The sequence below is a fragment of the Trichomycterus rosablanca genome, chromosome 4, assembly GCF_030014385.1.
Source record: "Trichomycterus rosablanca isolate fTriRos1 chromosome 4, fTriRos1.hap1, whole genome shotgun sequence".
Classification (NCBI taxonomy): Eukaryota; Metazoa; Chordata; class Actinopteri; order Siluriformes; family Trichomycteridae; genus Trichomycterus; species Trichomycterus rosablanca.
This window is the reverse complement of record NC_085991.1, coordinates 33,811,636-33,825,622: the sequence shown is the minus strand read 5'-3', so window position 1 is coordinate 33,825,622 and position 13,987 is coordinate 33,811,636. Positions and strand designations below refer to the sequence as shown.

The 13,987-nt window shown below is 38.3% G+C and overlaps 1 long non-coding RNA gene across 1 annotated transcript; it reads right to left on the bottom strand.

Annotated features, from left to right (window-relative positions):
- Positions 1–3,415: 3,415 nt before the first annotated feature.
- Positions 3,416–6,691, bottom strand: LOC134311613 (uncharacterized). The gene is made up of 3 exons (XR_010011455.1): positions 6,581–6,691; positions 3,748–3,848; positions 3,416–3,634 (listed from the first exon to the last, which is right to left on the bottom strand). It is a non-coding gene; the product is annotated as an uncharacterized LOC134311613 (long non-coding RNA).
- Between the last annotated feature and the right edge of the window lie 7,296 nt (positions 6,692–13,987).

Here is a 13,987-nt window from a genome sequence, read left to right as displayed (position 1 = left end):
CTGCTGGAGTTTTTAAATACCTCACTGTGAATAGTCCACCAACCAAAAATATCCAGTCAACAGCACCCCATGGGCAGCGTCCTGTGACCACTGATGACAGTCTAGAAGATGACCAACTCAAACAGCAGCAATAGATGAGCGATCGTCTCTGACTTTACATCTACAAGGTGGACCAACTAGGTAGGAGTGTCTAATAGTCTAATAAAGTGGACAGCAGCGCTGCTGTGTCTGATCCACTCATACCAGCACAACACACACTAACACACAACCACCAACCACGTCTTTGTAAACATGTAACTTGAGCTGTATATAATATTCATGGCACGATTAATTTTGGGGTTGCAGTATTTTTATTTTAATCAAATAGCAGTGGGTAGCACTGTTGACTCTTGGGTTCGAGAGTCAAGATCGAGCAGTCTGGGTCCCTTCTGTGTGGGCTTTGCATGTTCTCCCAATGGATTTCCTCCGGGAGCTCCGGTTTCGTCTCACATATACATATACATTTCATTTCATTTTCATTTTCAGCATTTAGCAGACGCCTTTATCCAAGGCGACTTACAGTACAGTTACAGTCTGAGCAACTGAGGGTTAAGGGCCTTGCTCATGGGCCCAACAGCAGCAACCTAGCAGTGGTGGGGCTTGAACCAGCAACCTTTGGATTACTAGTCCTGTGCCTTAACCACTAGGCTACGGCTTGCCCGGCTTGTATATATACATACACAAAGACATATACTTTAGGTCAATTGGAGATACAAAAATGACCATGACTGTGTTTGACATTGAACTTGAACTGATGAATCGTGTAACCTGTAAATACCTGTCCTGACCTGAATGAAACCAAAGTGTAAAGCATTAAAATCCTAATGAATATAACAAGCATGTATAATGAAACCTAAGGGCTGTGTGTAACAACGAATCCATGCAATTCGACTGAAATGAAAGTGAAAGTGCAGTAGATAAGATATAGTGGTCATAAATGGTTAGACACACCCTGCAAAGCAGCTTAGCTCGGCAAGAGCAAAAAGTTCACACAGCTCGAAAACTATCGTGAGCCAAACTGACTTTTTCTTTTAAAACTACATTAGGATGTAAATTAGAAAAGCTGCCAGTTATTTTTTACCCTGATGTTAAATTAAGTCGCTTATTTGCGGGACTTTAGGAATGTGACAGCAGAAGTGGTGACATCAGTGTCATCCACACACACACACACACACACACACACACACACACACACACACACACACACACACACACACACACACACACACACACACACACACACACACACACACACACACACACACACACACACACACACACACACACACACACCGTGTATTCGTTACAATATACGACACTAGTCTGACATATCACTTTATACAATTATACAACTGCAAATATGGACCGCCAGTGTTGCACAACAGTACCGGTGTTACGGAGAATTCAGTTCCCCCTGTTTCCCCTTTAACGCGCATGTGCAAAAATCATGACGTTTTTTTCAGTCGCTTCGTTGAGCGTCGGTTTATTTGGAATATGTATTTATAGCGGTATGTTCTTTTCACATTTCATGTTGTATGTTAGGTAGTTTGTGATTAAATACATACTTTAAAGTACTGAGTGAACTACTGTCAGAGGTTTTATTGCTCCAACGCAAGTCAGAGGTTTTCACACTGCTGTCTTCAGCCTTGCTGTCAATCAACTAGAATTAACGTGTCAGATTTATTTGTAAATAAATCCTAATACAGGACATGCTCTTATTCACACACTAGTTTAAGGTTATTCATCTCAGCTGCACTACCATTTACTTTCAAGAATAGTTTCATTCATGGTGATCTCTCGTTCATTTAAACTTCACAAACTGCATCCATGTGATTTTAAAATTAACAAACAGTATGTAGAACAAGTTTAACCTATAGATCAGTCCATTATACTAACAACACAGGGGGGAACACATTTACCTGGAGACCTGGGGAATATGGTTCCCCACATGTATATTACTGTGTGTGTAATTATAAAACACTACAGTGATGCTGGTGATGTATTTACCTGTTGTTATTATGTAGAACAAGTTTAATCTATAGATCAGTCCATTACACTAACAACACAGGGGGGAACACATTTACCTGGAGACCTGGGGAATATGGTTCCCCACATGTATATCACTGTGTGTGTAATTATAAAACACTACAGTGATGCTGGTGATGTTAACTGTTGTTATTATGTAGAACAAGTTTAACCTATAGATCAATCCATTACACTAACAACACAGGGGGGAACACATTTACCTGGAGAATATGGTTCCCCACATGTATATCACTGTGTGTGTAATTATAAAACACTACAGTGATGCTGGTGATGTATTTCACTGTTGTTATTATGTAGAACAAGTTTAACCCATAGACCAGTCCATTATACTAACAACACAGGGGGGAACACATTTACCTGGAGAATATGGTTCCCCACATGTATATCACTGTGTGTGTAATTATAAAACACTACAGTGATGCTGGTGATGTATTTAACTGTTGTTATTATGTAGAACAAGTTTAACCTATAGATCAGTCCATTATACTAACAACACAGGGGGGAACACATTTACCTGGAGACCTGGAAAAAATGGTTCCCCACATGTATATCACTGTGTGTGTAATTATAAAACACTACAGTGATGCTGGTGATGTATTTAACTGTTGTTATTATGTAGAACAAGTTTAACCTATAGATCAGTCCATTATACTAAAAACACAGGGGGGAACACATTTACCTGGAGACCTGGAAAAAATGGTTCCCCACATGTATATCACTGTGTGTGTAATTATAAAACACTACAGTGATGCTGGTGATGTATTTAACTGTTGTTATTATGTAGAACAAGTTTAACCTATAGATCAGTCCATTATACTAACAACACAGGGGGGAACACATTTACCTGGAGACCTGGAAAAAATGGTTCCCCACATGTATATCACTGTGTGTGTAATTATAAAACACTACAGTGATGCTGGTGATGTATTTAACTGTTGTTATTATGTAGAACAAGTTTAACCTATAGATCAGTCCATTACACTAACAACACAGGGGGGAACACATTTACCTGGAGACCTGGGGAATATGGTTCCCCACATGTATATCACTGTGTGTGTAATTATAAAACACTACAGTGATGCTGGTGATGTATTTAACTGTTGTTATTATGTAGAACAAGTTTAACCTATAGATCAGTCCATTACACTAACAACACAGGGGGGAACACATTTACCTGAAGACCTGGAGAATATGGTTCCCCACATGTATATCACTGTGATGATTCTTTTTTTTTTTAATGCAAACTACAGGCACACACACATTTTAAGAACAAAATATCTGTATTAGAAATTAGTGTTAAACTAAATTATGCATATATTACAATTATGCAAATATATAATAAAGAAATCCACCTCAATGCAAATTAAAACTTAAATACATATTTATAGCTTAATAGAAATATATATATTTTTAAACGAAATAAAATAAAATCTGGGATGGTGCCCTGGGATTGACTAGCATCACATCCATAGTGCACTCCTGCCGTACGTCCAGTTTCCCCAGGAACAGTTCTGGATCCTCCACGGCCATGACCAGGATAAAGCAGTTACTAAACAGAAATGAATGATTAATTTACTATCTACTTTATAAATAAACTAAAAGAGCAACATAAAATAAAATACAGCAACAAGCAAACTTTTTAGAAATAACATCCCAGTTAACCTTGGTCTAATCTTCAGTACATGCCAGACAATGAAGGTCTTCCTCTACTGGTGGGTTGCCAACACATGACTGGTGGTACCATCTGTCACATCCATCACAGGCTATAATAGATAGATCACTTTATTAATCCCAGAGGGAAAGTCAAGGACATATATAATAGCATGGTGCAGTGAAAAAGCCAATAAAATTAAGGCATTATTTCTTTGGTACCACCAGTCATGTGTTGGCAACCCACCAGTAGAGGAAGACCTTCATTGTCCGGCATGTACTTAAGATTAGACCAAGGTTAACTGGGACGTTATTTCTAAAAAGTTTGCTTGTTGCTGTATTTTATTTTATGTTGCTCTTTTAGTTTATTTAAAAAGTAGATAGTAAATTAATCATTCATTTCTGTTTAGTAACTGCTTTATCCTGGTCATGGCCGTGGAGGATCCAGAACTGTTCCTGGGGAAACTGGACGTACGGCAGGAGTGCACTATGGATGTGATGCTAGTCAATCCCAGGGCACCATCCCAGATTTTATTTTATTTCGTTTAAAAATATATATATTTCTATTAAGCTATAAATATGTATTTAAGTTTTAATTTGCATTGAGGTGGATTTCTTTATTATATATTTGCATAATTGTAATATATGCATAATTTAGTTTAACACTAATTTCTAATACAGATATTTTGTTCTTAAAATGTGTGTGTGCCTGTAGTTTGCACTAAAAAAAAGAAAAGAATCATCACACAGTAATATACATGTGGGGAACCATATTCCCCAGGTCTCCAGGTAAATGTGTTCCCCCCTGTGTTGTTAGTGTAATGGACTGATCTATAGGTTAAACTTGTTCTACATAATAACAACAGGTAAATACATCACCAGCATCACTGTGGTGTTATATGAATACACACACAGTGATATACATGTGGGGAACCATATTCTCCAGGTCTCCAGGTAAATGTGTTCCCCCCTGTGTTTTAGTGTAATGGACTGATCTATAGGTTAAACTTGTTCTACATAATAACAACAGGTAAATACATCACCAGCATCACTGTAGTGTTATATGAATACACACACAGTGATATACATGTGGGGAACCATATTCTCCAGGTCTCCAGGTAAATGTGTTCCCCCCTGTGTTTTAGTGTAATGGACTGATCTATAGGTTAAACTTGTTCTACATAATAACAACAGTTAAATACATCACCAGCATCACTGTGGTGTTATATGAATACACACACAGTGATATACATGTGGGGAACCATATTCCCCAGGTCTCCAGGTAAATGTGTTCCCCCCTGTGTTGTTAGTATAATGGACTGATCTATAGGTTAAACTTGTTCTACATAATAGCAACAGTTAAATACATCACCAGCATCACTGTAGTGTTTTATAATTACACACACAGTGATATACATGTGGGGAACCATTTTTTCCAGGTCTCCAGGTAAATGTGTTCCCCCCTGTGTTGTTAGTGTAATGGACTGATCTATAGGTTAAACTTGTTCTACATAATAACAACAGGTAAATACATCACCAGCATCACTGTGGTGTTATATGAATACACACACAGTAATATACATGTGGGGAACCATATTCCCCAGGTCTCCAGGTAAATGTGTTCCCCCCTGTGTTTTAGTGTAATGGACTGGTCTATAGGGTAAACTTGTTCTACATAATAACAACAGGTAAATACATCACCAGCATCACTGTAGAGTTTTATAATTACACACACAGTGATATACATGTGGGGAACCATTTTTTCCAGGTCTCCAGGTAAATGTGTTCCCCCCTGTGTTTTAGTGTAATGGACTGATCTATAGGTTAAACTTGTTCTACATAATAACAACAGGTAAATACATCACCAGCATCACTGTAGTGTTATATGAATACACACACAGTAATATACATGTGGGGAACCATATTCCCCAGGTCTCCAGGTAAATGTGTTCCCCCCTGTGTTGTTAGTGTAATGGACTGATCTATAGGTTAAACTTGTTCTACATAATAACAACAGGTAAATACATCACCAGCATCACTGTAGAGTTTTATAATTACACACACAGTGATATACATGTGGGGAACCATATTCCCCAGGTCTCCAGGTAAATGTGTTCCCCCCTGTGTTGTTAGTGTAATGGACTGATCTATAGGTTAAACTTGTTCTACATAATAACAACAGTTAAATACATCACCAGCATCACTGTAGTGTTTTATAATTACACACACAGTGATATACATGTGGGGAACCATATTCCCCAGGTCTCCAGGTAAATGTGTTCCCCCCTGTGTTGTTAGTGTAATGGACTGATCTATAGGTTAAACTTGTTCTACATAATAACAACAGGTAAATACATCACCAGCATCACTGTAGAGTTTTATAATTACACACACAGTAATATACATGTGGGGAACCATATTCCCCAGGTCTCCAGGTAAATGTGTTCCCCCCTGTGTTGTTAGTGTAATGGACTGGTCTATAGCTTAAACTTGTTCTACATACTGTTTGTTAATTTTAAATCACATGGATGCAGTTTGTGAAGTTTAAATGAACGAGAGATCACCATGAATGAAACTATTCTTGAAAGTAAATGGTAGTGCAGCTGAGATGAATAACCTTAAACTAGTGTGTGAATAAGAGCATGTCCTGTATTAGGATATATTTACAAATAAATCTGACACGTTTATTCTAGTTGTTTGACAGCAAGGCTGAAGACAGCAGTGTGAAAACCTCTGACTTGCGGTGGAGCAATAAAACCTCTGACAGTAGTTCATTCAATACTTTAAAGTATGTATTTAATCACAAACTACCTAACATACAACATGAAATGTGAAAAGAACATACCGCTATAAACACATATTCCAAATAAACCGACGCTCAACGAAGCGACTGAAAAAAACGTCATGATTTTTGCACATGCGCGTTAAAGGGGAAACAGGGGGAACTGAATTCTCCGTAACACCGGCCACTTGTCGCTTGTTTCCGATACACTGGGTAAAGGCAGTCAGTCCACATAGCGCTGATGAAACCAACATTTAGGCCTAGTATCGTTTAATAAATGGCTCTCTGTGTTAATATAAACTTACCGTGCTGTGTGCGTGTCTTTGATAACCCACTTGAGTTGTCAGTGCGCTGCTGTTACTCCTATTACTGATCCGGTATCACCAGCCTGATACACCGGCATCACTGACTGGGAAGTAGGCACCAACGCGCATGCGTGCAACTCCCAACAGTCATCAGTCATTCATTCGTTCTTGTTAGTCACTAATGCCAAGTTCACACTTCACGACTTTCCAAGTCGTCAGGTCGCTGTACAGTTCACACTACACGACTGAATCTTTTGCACTCGGGAGTCTTTCAGTCAGTGTATATTTCACACTACACGACTGATGGGCACTAAGGGGTTTCACACTACACGATCCATCACCAACTGGAATCGCAGACGAGCTTCTCTGGTCTCCCTTTTTTTCTTTTTTTTTTTTAAAACACACGTGAGAAGTGACGTGAAGTTTAATGATACCACGTCCAAAAATGCACGTCAACAAATAGCGAGAGATCAAAGTTTGTGCGCTGATGTGATGAAATCAAGGAGGAAAAATAAATGAATCTGAGTGGATTTGACAACACGAACAGTATATGGCTTGTTCTGTAGTAAGTTGGAGGTTAATTAATAATTTTGCAATGCAGCGTGGGTGTTATGTTTTGTAGAGGACGATCAAGTCAGAAATACTGTAAAACGTGTGTGTGCCGGTGTATTCTGATATAAACTATATTAATTAAGCCCCTGTACCACCTGTTTACACTCGTCTCTTGCGTTTCCCCTCACGCTGTATCCTGCGTTCTCATTGGCTGTTCGACATGTCACTCATTCCCAGTCGCACATCTGAGATCAGATATCTGACGTGCTAGAAAACTCGATCCAGTCGCCGAGCGGTCGGCGAGCCGGTCGGTTCGAGTTGTTGGATAGTTCACACTTAGCGACTGAGAGCCGAGTTTTGATCGCCGAGCGAACGCTGAGTTGCTCCCGACCCGGAAAATCAAGCACCAACCAGTCACCGAGCGAAAATCAGGGCAAAAATCGTGTAGTGTGAACTAGGCATAACCGATGCAAATGTTTGAGAATGACTTGATCCAGTTTGGGATGGTTTTGGTTTTTAGTTGGCCTCCTAGCCTTACAGAGATGCTGTAGTTTACTTTCACATCATCACATGAAAATCTTCTTCCCATTAAAGCTTCTTTGAGCGTCCAAAAAGGGTGGAAATCAGATGGTGCTAAATCCGGACTATAAGCTCTCTCTCAGTCTCTCAGACACGACCAATTACTACTCCTCCCACCCCTACCATTTCCAACGAAATTATAAAAGTGCAGAAACTTGGTAGTAAAATACTCTAGCAGGGATTGCAGAGCTGAGATTCGTTACGATTTATTCGAAATCCCAGTTCTGCCATCCGGCTGGGCTGGGTGGCTATATGAACAACGTTTGGCTGTTGTTCATCCAGGGAGGGAGCTGAATCGGGTTCAGTTCTCGGGTGGAGCGGTCAGGGTCCTTTCTGTGTGGAGTTTGCTTGTTCTTCCAGTGTCTGCGTGGGTTTCCTTTGGGAGCTCCGGTTTCCTCCCACAGTCCAAAGACATGCAAGTGAGGTGAATCAGAGATACAAAATTGTCCATGACTGTGTTTGACATTAAAACCTTGAACTGATGAATCTTGTGTAACCAGGGCAGTTGTAGCCTAGCGGTTAGGGTACTGGAGTAGTAATCGAAAGGTCGCTGGTTCAAGCCCCACCACTTACAGGTTGCCACTGTTGGGTCCTTGAGCAAGGCCCTTAACCCTGAATTGCTTGGATAATATACAGTCACACTACTGTAAGTGACTTTGGATAAAGGCGTCTGTCTGCTACATTTACATTACATTTTCGGCATTTAGCAGACGCCTTTATCCAAAGCGACTTACATTACAGTTACAGTCTGAGCAATTGAGGGTTAAGGGCCTTGCTCAAGGGCCCAGCAGCAGCAACCTGGCAGTGGTGGGGCTTGAACCAGCAACCTTCGGGTTACTAATCCAGTACCTTAACCACTAGGCTATGGCTTGCCCTTGCTAAATGCCGAAAATGTAAATGTAAATGTAAAAACCAGTAACAACCTGTCCTGTCATGAATGTAACCAAAGTGCGTAAAACATTAAAACTCTAACAAACTAAACTTAAAGAAAATCAGGCTGACTGACATCCAAACCCATTATTGAGCCACCCAAGACCAGCCTGATCAGCTAAGTTTGATGGACCAGATAGATTTTAGCATGGATCTTGGAACACACCCTCCACGGAGCACCAGTTAATCAAAGGACAACCCACACTTACTCTTTTACGCTGTCATTACACAGTTTTACAGAAATACATATTAAAACCCCCCAGTGAGCATGCCTAGGGTGACAGGGGCATAGTTAAAAGTTTAGAAACTATTAATATAATGTGATTAGCAAAAGGAATGTAAACAAGCAAGCCTTGCTGCATGGCTTTTAATTGCTGTTTTCTTAGTGTCTTGATACACTTGATAATACTGTTTGACAATAGTTGTTTATTTGTTTTCTTCAATAATTTAATCCTAATTTGCAATAGTATGAACAATTCAACAGTGACTATTGCATTTTAAAAGAACTGGATCGATAATTCAAACTATTTCTTTCATTTGTATAGTACTGTAGCTCCACCTAGCGTATACACGTGTAAATGTTCGACTGTACACTGGGTGCCCCCCTCCCCCCCTCCCCCTCCCCCCAGGTATTTTCAGCACATTCAGGAGAAAAGCTTCAAAAGCTTAAATGAGGCTTCATCTGCACTCTGCCCATTGCGATGCTCATACAGCGGTGTATTAAACAGGTTATGTTGCGCACACACCGCGTTACTAATAATAAAAGTGAACACTACTTAATATAATTAATTAAACAGCAGTTTCCTTCTGTTTTATACACCACACCGTCTCCCATTGATAAAAATACGGAACAAAGCGTCCTGTATCAGTTCAGTACTGAACGCGGCGTTTAGTCTCCAGATAAAGAAGGATTGTGTATGTTACAGGACGGTGGGTAACCCTGGTTTGATTGTCTCTTATATAGTGAGTGAGATAAAACACAGCACCAAAGCTTCATCAGTCCCGCACATGCTGCTTTAATATAAGCTCCGATACACTGAGTCCAGTGTTACAAAAGTGAAACAAGATTTAAAGCTTTGGGATCAGATGTTCCGTCCCTAATAAACAATGTTTTGTCCATTTTGTGTTAATTACTTTCATTATTTCGCTTTTGTTTTCCTTGTGGGAATTCCTTAGATGTTTAGAAGAGCGGACGGTAGATAGAGATGCACACACCACGTCTAAACATCTGCACAATCTAATAACTTTCCACAAGAAAAACAATAGCGGGTCAACTGGATAAAATGATTTCCACAGACTAGACAAAACCTTTTTTATCGTCACCAGAGCGGTAGAGAGAACAGAGTGGCGACACTCCCATAGGGAACCGTTGGAAAGGGGGCGGGACATATTTTCTGTGCAGCTTCCGGGTTGTGGAGCTCTGTATAGTTCCAAACATCCCATAGAGCCCCATTCATTTCCACTACTTATCAAACATTTTTAGCTGTTTGTTGCTTTGTTTTAAAAAAATAATGAATTTGATGTCATTAATATACTTAATACTGTTATTGTTTAGCATTTGCTCAGCACTAAATGTTACATGTTTATCTTAATTAATAGGTATAACTGAATTTAGCTTAGTCAGCTAAGCTAAATTATTGACACGAGTCTTTTCACCTAAAATTGATTAATTAAAAGTTGATTAATCAAGAGTCTTGTTACAGAAATGATAATAAAACATCAGAGCCATAATAAATCATGCTACTTTTACTTTCATTCTTAAGTACATTTGAAGGTAAATTTAGTTTAGTACTTTAGTGGAGGTAAAGAGTATTTTTACTTTTATTACTACTTTTACTGGAGTAATATTTCACCTTGGATATCTCTACTTCAACTCAACTACATGGTTTGTGTACCTTGTCCACCACTTACATTAGACAAAATGAACTAGTGCATATTAATTATGAATTAATTCATGTATTACATGTAGGAATAAATTATTACTTACTCATGAAATAAGACATGAATTAATGCTATTTCATGTACCTGCACTATAATGTTAAAGGTATTGGTACGGTAGTGTGTTTATGAATCTGTTCATTCAGTGCAGGTAAACCTTATGAATCCAGCCACATGGCTTAGTGTTTAACCAAAATGATTATTATTATGAATCCTCAGGAAAGTGAAGGGAGGTTAGTTTATGTAAAAAACAAAACATAAAAAACTGTCTAATCTCTGTACTGTATATTGTCTCTACTACTTAATGATATCGCATTATGTAATGTATGCTAATATAATGTACTGTGTGTTAACAAGAACGACCTATTAAGTCATTATAAACATCAATCTTCTATGGAGCTCAAACGCTGCCATAAGTATCTGAATCTGAATTTTATAAATTTGAAATATTTCAATCTGAATTTTATAAATTTGAAATATTTCAATCTGAATTTTATAAATTTGAAATATTTAATGGCATAATTTATAAATTTGAATTTTAACAATGCTTTTTTTGTGATTTGAACTTGTGAGGTGGTGAAATTTGCTGTTGAAAAATTTTCATTTCAAAATTACAACTTGCAATTTTCAGATTTTAAAAATTCAGATAAAAAAAATTCAGATCTCTCAGATTCAAATCTCAGAAATACGAATTCAAGCTTGAGGTGAAACATCCGGGTTTCCCAGGAAAAGTAAACTTTCCAGAGCGATTCGAACGCAGCATTTAACCAATCACAGCGCTGCCTCACCTGCGTTCATGTCTGTGGAGGAGAAATGAATCCCAATGAGGAAAGTGCATCCAAAGTTCTTCAGATCCACAGTCAGCTAATTATTTATAGTTCTGGTAAATACTCAACGTGCTTTACGGCAAGTTTTATATTTTGCGTTATGTAACGCTGGTGGCGTGATAACGCGCGGGGTAAGGTTAGTTAGCGTTAGCTAGCTTGTTGGTAGTGGTTAGCTAAGAGTTTTGCTTGGCATGAGCTGGTCTGAGTTTAGGAAGGCATGGATATTCCGTTGCTTGCACATATTAAAACGGGGAGTTCAGAAATGTTGTGAAACTTCTTTCCTGGTGTGCCGTATAGCACTTCAGAGTTCAGTCTTTACCTCATTTACCTAACACACCTGGTTCGACTCATCTGGTCAGTTGAGGTTGACACTTTGGATGCACTTACCTCATTGGGATTCATTTCTCCTCCACAGACATGAACGCAGGTGAGGCAGCGCTGTGATTGGTTAAATGCTGCGTTCGATCGCTCTGGAAAGTTTACTTTTCCTGGGAAACCCGGATGTTTCACCTCAAACTTGAATTCGTATTTCTGAGATTTGAATCTGTGAGATCTGAATTTTTTTTATCTGAATTTTTAAAATCTGAAAATTGCAAGTTGTAATTTTGAAATGAAAATTTTTCAACAGCAAATTTCACCACCTCACAAGTTCAAATCACAAAAAAAGCATTGTTAAAATTCAAATTTATAAATTACGCCATTAAATATTTCAAATGTATAAAATTCAGATTGAAATATTTCAAATGTATAAAATTCAGATTGAAATATTTCAAATGTATAAAATTCAGATTCAAATACTTATGGCAGCGTTTGAGCTCCATAGATCGTCACCATCACAAACTCCGTTCACTTTACCGCTCAAACAGTTTGATTGACAGCAGGTAAGCAACACGCACTTCCGGTGTTATTGTCCCTACCTTTTCCGTCAGAAATGTGCGGCCGAGAAGTGCAAAACAAATTAACATTTTAGAAAACAAAATTACATATGCCTAAAACAAATTTACAAGTGCTGAAACACTTTTACCTATGCCAAAACAAATTTACAAACACTGGGTACCCAAACACTTGTAAATTTGTTTTTGCTTTCGTTGTAAATTTGTTTTTGCTTTCGTTGTAAATTTGTTTTTGCTTTCGTTGTAAATTTGTTTTTTGTTTTTTTGTAATTTTGTTTTCTGAAATGTAAATTTGTTTTGCACTTCTCGGCCACCGTATTTAACTGACAAAAGTACAAAGAACATTTTTCAGTGTTTTCACTGAACATTATTGTCATCAACTGAATAGTATTGCCATGCGATGGATTGCAACCCTGCCTTGTGCCCAATGATTCCAGACTGAACCGGATCTGCCGCAACCCTGTTGCTTTTAAGGTACTTCTTTGCATTAATGCTGCCATCACTGAAATGTCAATTACCTTTACCAAGGGCACTGACACAACCCCATACCATGACAGACCCTGGCTTTTGGACTTGATAGCTTTTCAATTTGGTCGCATTTCCACTTTGTGATGGTCCATCCCAGATGCCTCTGAGCCCAGAAAACTTGACGTTGCTTCTGATTATGGTTAACATAGGGCTTCTTTTTGGCACAGTAAGGTTTTAAGTGGCATTTGTGCATGTAAATCTGTATAGAAGTGCTAACTCTGTATAAAAGCCCTTTACACACAATTAGTTTCTGCTGCCTTTGTTGACAAACTGGATATCCTCTGCCCATCTTTGCTCTCCAAAAATGAAAATGTCTGCAATGAAAAAAATAAAAGTAAATGTAAGTTTGTGAAAAATGCATTTTCCATACTGTCCCAGGTTTTCCTGATTTGGGGTTGTATCTTGGTGTACAATTATGTCTGTTATAAAAAAAAAAAGAAAAAATTCAATGTTTCCAAAATCTATCTATCTATCTATCTATCTATCTATCTATCTATCTATCTATCTATCTATCTATCTATCTATCTATCTATCTTGTTTACATAACTGGTTTGTAGTTTGTAGGCTGGTGTGTGGCCTTTTGATTTGTGTGCTTTCATCACTGTGATAGGTATAAAGGAGAAGGAAGTGCTGACAATGTTTCTTGAGAAAAATCAGCAGAGTAAACTTTTACACCTCTAATACCAGTGCTTGTTTTTATATAAACCCTGTGTTTGCTCGGTTAGTGATTAACCTACCAACAAAACAAGCAAGGTCACTGCTATTTAAACAAGGCATTCAAAAGGCTAGCTAGATAGCTCATATTTAGGCAAAATCATTTTCAATCCAAAGCAACAGTTGTGACAGGATACATGCGCTTAGAATTGTATTCATATGTGTATAAAAAAATATTTTTCATGTAGTATTTTTAAGCAGGGT